At 41.1% G+C, this 6467-nt stretch overlaps 1 protein-coding gene across 4 annotated transcripts in view; it reads left to right on the forward strand.

The window, feature by feature from the left end:
* The window catches only part of sash1a (SAM and SH3 domain containing 1a), a 187723-nt gene that overhangs the window by 108257 nt on the left and 72999 nt on the right, over positions 1-6467 (forward strand). The window lies entirely within an intron of this gene.

Below are 6467 nucleotides of genomic sequence, written 5' to 3' on the forward strand. Positions count from 1 at the left end.
ATATGTCATGGCAGACTCATGGACACAAACATATAGCTTCACTCGAAAGCGTGGGTTGAAGGCAACTGTTCAAGTAATCTGCTCCTTAACTGCATGCGAATTTGACCACAATGTCAGTCTTTAGAATCAAGTCAAGTCGGGCAAATACCAAACAAACCATGGTAGTTGTTTTTTATGTAGTGCTGCTGCAGGCAAGCAAATTATTTGTGAAAAATTTCCTCTTGAATTAGGTTTTACCAGAGAGCAGAGAATAGTGGTTCTGCAGTGCTATGTGTGGATTGCGGAGGCGTGCCAGTTGCACCCAAAATATCATTGTCATTGCGAAGGATCAGCAGTTTGCTCAAAACCTATTCAGTCTATGCAGCCTGATTGCTTTTGACGGGTTTGCAGTTCTGCCACAATAGTTAATTCTGCAGAATCTAAAGTACTGTAGAGGATGTGCATGTTTTTTTCAACATTAAATCACTCTCATCTAGTCTACACAAGTAATGTATCTCTTTATTTTTCCATTTTCATCCCCCCCATATCATTGTTTTAATGAATGATTTCCAGCAAAGTGTGATTAAAAACTAACAAAATGAGTTACTGAAGCTTTTGTTTTATAGGATTAAAGGAGTGTTGTCTCAGGCCATGCCCATCAAGGTGTGTGTTTGTGTGTTTATGTGTTTGTGTGTATGCGGTAGGTGCATGCAGACATGAATACAGGTGTGGCGTCTTGCATGCCTAATTCTTTGCCAATACTGAAGATTATCATTCACTACCCCTCTCCATTGTCACTTTTTTTTTCTCCTGTCATTACTAGCTCACACTACATTGTAATTCTCTGCTGTTGGGTTGTTATAAAAGCTGGCTTTAAAAGCTCATTAAATCTATTTTGAAACAAGTCAGAGGCCAGATATTGTATGAATCCCGAGTTTTTGAGTGTGTCACAGGTTACACATCATATTGAGATGAGAGGATTACAGCTATTATTGATGAAGAAAGAACATTCCCTGATTATAGCCCGACTGTGCGTGTGGATACAAAGAGCTCTGATTACTGCTGGCACTGCCGCCCCACTTCCCAGGATACCAAGCATTGACTGGCACAGCATGGGGGGACAGGAAAGGCTGTAGGCATACACGCTTCGTACGTACAGCGCCGACATGCAGGCACACATCAGACACAGTGATTAGCACTTTGTCGGTTAATCTCAGGCTTTTCTGTCAGCCCACATTTACAGTTTCACTTTTTTTTTTTTTATTTAACAATTCTTTTATGGAGTTCTGTATTGAATAGATTTGTGGAACAGAGCCAAACATAAAACCTGTATGTTTATGGATGATTACCTTTTGGTGAATAGCACGTCACTCTATATACTCAGTAAAACACTAATAAAGTTTGATGATCTTGCTTAACACCGGGTGACCACACACACACACACACATGCTTTTTCCTGTTTGCGTTGCTCATGGCAACGACTTGGCGAGGATCCGCGGTGATGTCAGCAGTGATGTATGAGTGTTGGGAGCGATAGGGGATGACCTCAGCAGAGGGGACGTCCCAGAGGACTCATATCAGCTGCAACCAGCGCTCGCCGTCAGGATTTTCTCACACTCAGTATCTGTACTAACAGCTAAAGCTGCCCTGACCCCCCTCACAAACCCCAACTTCTGATCCTTCACAGACGTCACAAATAACAAGCACGCAGCATGGCAACGACCTCTAACATGCACCGCCCCACACCCCATAAATAGTCGAATACAACAACAACAACAAAAAGGGCTGAGAATATTTCAAGGATGATTCTGGAAGAAATTAAAGGTGAACTGTGGAGCTTCTGGTCACTAGGGGGCGCCCTACAGCACTGTTTTTGATGAGTGGGTCCTTCTCTCGTGCTCTACCTGCAGACGAAGGGTGACTCACTACTCTTCTGACGGAGACAGTAATGTAAATGTGTGGTGAGATCATAGACTGTATATAAGAAGTGGACGTAGTCACCGTGACGTCACCCATTGGTTTGTGAACTGTCGTTTTGAAGCCTTGAGTTCAGCATTTTGGTTGTTGCCATTTTGGTTTTTGGCCATCCCCATGTTGGATTTTTCAACCAGAAGTGACAAGAGAGGGTGGAGCTAAGTACAACCGAACGCTGAATAAGACATTTCTAGGCGACCAAAAAGGTTCCGGTCCAACTCCCAGAACAGACAACGCCGTGGTAGTGACCTGTCAATCACAAGGTAGCCCCGCCCTAAAGCATACCCTGCTTAATGGTCTATTTGACTCTAAATGGGACCATAATTTACTAAATGAACATCATGCTGTATTGAAGAAGTCTTGAAACTAGCGATTGAGGCCATAAACTCTCGTTTACAATGTTTACTGAGGTAATAAATCAAGTGAGAAGTAGGGTCATTTTCTCATAGACTTCTATACAATCAGACTTCTTTTTGCAACCAGAGGAGTCGCCCCCTGCTGGCTATTAGAAAGAATGCAAGTTTAAGGCACTTCAGCATTGGCTTCACTTTTGAGACCCCCGAGGTAGTCCACTGGGTGAGATGTCGATGGGAATAGAATGAACAAAGTTATTGATCATTCTATTGCCAAGATTTATCTTGTGAATTTACTGGGCAATAGCTTCGATTCAAGCATGTAACTAAGCCTGTCTCCATGGTGACTTTTATTTATTTATTTATTTATTGTTTTTTACACATTTTGATGTTAAAATATTCATCAGATATGCTACTAAGGCCAACTCACTTCCTACATTTAATGTTTTTAGGACATTCAGCGAACATTCTGGTCCTTCTTATGAAATGATTAGGGTGGCATATAAAACATGGTGCCCTTTGCTTTCATGCATTTCCACATGTGTAAGTTGGCGGCAGTAAATGAGTGGAAGAAGATACAAAAGCATACAAGCTAATGTAAGCAATGCAGATTTATATATATATATATTTATATGAATATATGTATTCTGAGGAGTTTGTCAGGACTTTGTGATGCATTCAGTGCATTTCGGTGACACAAACTGAGTGTAAACAATGTAAGCATTCATTCAGTGCGCGTACCTTCCTGTTATGAAACGAGCTGAAGTGGTCAGTTTTGTATGCTGTAATTTGAATAGGGTGTAGTTATAGTATTTCCTGTACGTAAGGCCAGTGGTTATGCTCATCAGCCTTGGTTTGAGGTTTTTGGCCTCTGGCACACACGTGTCCTGTGGCTTTTTTTTCAGCGGGCAACATAGGCAGCTCTGATCGTGTTATGGTCTGTTGTTGGCATCGATGTATTTCGCTGATATTCAAGCCAATTAGATCCAGCTCATCCCTTTTTCCCTCAGAACGGTGGCCTCCGTCCAGGCTGGCAGAGCGGCTGTCCAGCCTTTGCCTCTGATTCAAGCAACAGTCGATGTATATATAAATGACTGGTCGCCTCTTCCGAGGACAGCTGTGCTACCAGCCGTGGATGGGAAAATAATCATATAGGAGCACCGACCACATCCATGGATACAGATTAGGAATGTGTGTTCAAGGCACAGGCGAGTGCATGTGTGCTCTGATGTGCATGTGTGTTTAAGTCGTGAACTCTTATGAGGTGTAAGGGATCAAGAGCCAGTAATGAATCACAGGGTGAATTATTTTTTCTTCTCTCTGAATTCGCTCTGTATTCACATCTCACTGAAAGGTGGGTGTTTAATGGCTGTTGTAAAAGTGAAGGTTGGTAAACACATAAAAAGTGAAAACAGAGTGTGTGTTCTGACTGTGGGAGAGGAGGGAGGGAGAGATTATAGTGCAGCTTTCTGGTAGCTTACCAGCATGGAACGGTGTAGTCTGTGTTTACACCAAAATGAATTACCTTTTCAATATAGTTTTCAAATTTATCATAAAAATATGACTCATTCATCCAGTCCAAAAGCCTTTGTCAGACCAATTCGATTATTTTTGTGCATTTTTTTAAGGAAAAACAGGAGATTTTTCTGTGCAGCTCAGTGGGCAAAAGGATGACACGGACATTACTGACTTCATGGCAGGGGTTCATTTCTCTCTTTGGACACCCATACCAAAAAATGGATATTGTCTTTGTGGCAAGATCTAGTGAGGTCTTATGTATTATTGCTGCTTTGCCCCAGGGGGAGCTGTTGCTCCAGCTGTGGACGGTAAATCCCCTGTCCTGTCCTGCCCTGTCCTGCCCCCTGGCTCCTTGTAACCTCCCTTTGTCCTCTCTACCTGTCTCTCAATCTGTGTTCTCCTTCCTGCTCATATCTTTCAGTCTCATTATGTTACGGGGAGACGCCCCAGGTGAAAAGGGAAAAATAGTATTACAAGTTTTCTGAAATTTTATGTTTAAATATGCAAATTAGGCATTATCTTATGAAATGAAATGTGCTAATTTTCATACATTTCCATAACAGAAATCTGAACATTGGATAAAGCCAGGTTCAAAATTCTTGTTTCATTGTTGACACATTCGAGTCAAAGGTTTTTACAGAGGGAATTTTGGATATCTCTTTTTATCACTCCATAAATCAGAAAATACTGTCAACAGCCATAAAAAAATCCATTTTTGCTATGTTTTTAGGAATAAAATGTTCTATAAATCAGGCTATGAATGACATATGAATAAACCGCTCTGTATTAACCTTCAGAATATAGATACGAATGAAACTGGAAAGTTTGGTGTATGTAAGTGCCACTGAAGTGGAGATTTCTGGCTCAGAGTGAGAAAAACCGAATTTCAAGAAAACAACCTTTAAAGATATGTACTGTAAAAGATATCACCATGAAACTTCCCCAGTTGATTACTTACATTAAGACAATTCTTTATTTGTAATACAAGTTTTCTGAAACATTATGCATAAATATGCAAATTAGTCATTATCTAATGCTAACTTTTGGTGAATTTAGACAAAGTGTTGTAAAATAAACACCTAAATGTGTATTTTGGATGTTTTCTTTCCACTAGTCTGAAAGAAGACATGTTATGGAAGCAAAATAGCAATAGCAATAGCAATCAAATATAGATTATTAAACGTTTTTCCTATATTTTATCCACTGACAATGGCCGTAGTTTACCCACCTTTCATTCTGCCATGACGTCATACCTAAAAACCCAGGCCTCAGCAGTAAACACGTTCCCACCACATGTCCTGCTGTCTGATGCCAGTCGTTTGTGTGCATAAACAGACTGAATCAGAAGTCTGGTTGAGGTTATGACTGAGCTAAACCCTGGAACTACACAGTGTCTGTCTGAGCTGGGCTCACTTTATTCCAGCTACAGTTGAATTTCAGTGTGACTCAAAGTGAAGATGCATCGCTGTGCCTCCGCTCTTTCCCCGGCTTTATCCCTGTAGGTCTTGTTGAGCTTCAGTGAACGGTGAGTAAAGCCTTTGCTAGCATTGATATTCATGTCAGGGATAGTGTCAAAGTAAAACATATGAGGTGTTTGTGTGTGTACTTGCAGGGTGATTGTCTGAGGATCAGAGGTTTGAAAAAGCAGCCTCTGTATGCTTTAATCATATTTCATAGTAGCTTGTCTACATCCTTTTGGTGCATTTGTATAGTGTAGATTTGTTTTCATACCAATACATGTGGCTTGATTGATGGCTTTTGATTATGCCTTTTATGGAAACACTACCTAAAACTTGCTTATTCTACATGAAAATTGATTTATATTAACTCAAATGTATTGAATGGGCCAATATGCAAGCTGTTTAGTGTGTCGGTTGTTATGGTTACACCATCCTACATTTCCTTAGCTCCACATCCCTAGCTCCCTCCGCCCACCAGACTCTGGGAGCAGAGCCAGAGAAGTATGATTCCCTCACACACCCTTTGGAAATACCCCTGCCCAGCTCAGAGTGTATGATATAGAGAGCTTTACATTGTTATGCTCAGATCTCAGGTCTGTGCTTTATAAGCCGTATGTGCTCATATTTTTTTCCTGCTCTGAGATCATCATGACCAGATGATCTCGCAGCTGTCCCTCAATATATTCCAGACTTTGACATGGAGCGATGGAAAAAGTGTGTATGGAGAAAAGAGGAGAGAGAAAGTAATTGGGGTGTCCTCTAAAAAACAGCCCATGTAATTGCAATAACCCAGTTTCAATCTTTGCTCTGGAGCCTTGTTGCATGCAGTCTTTCTTGTTCTATCCCTATTTTTTACTGTCTGTCTGTCTCTACTGTCAATTATAATGTTATTGACCAAATGTACAATGAAGTTTAGCATGGCCGGTCACGATTATTTTAAGTACTTTTCATGTATTATGAAGTAGATCCATACCTGCATTCATGCTGATGTTGTATGTAGACATAGTGCAGGACAAGAATAACGATAATCAGAGAGAAGGAAGGTAAATACTACATTGGTCTGGGCCAAATGCCAGCTCTGCCCCACAGGATATGGATATCTTTCCAGCCAGCATGGGCTCAGCACCAAGCCCTGCAGCGGTACACTCCTCCTGTGAGTGTGTATATGTGTGTGTCCTCCAGG

Source organism: Sebastes umbrosus, chromosome 18 (assembly GCF_015220745.1).
Source record: "Sebastes umbrosus isolate fSebUmb1 chromosome 18, fSebUmb1.pri, whole genome shotgun sequence".
Lineage (NCBI taxonomy): Eukaryota > Metazoa > Chordata > Actinopteri > Perciformes > Sebastidae > Sebastes > Sebastes umbrosus.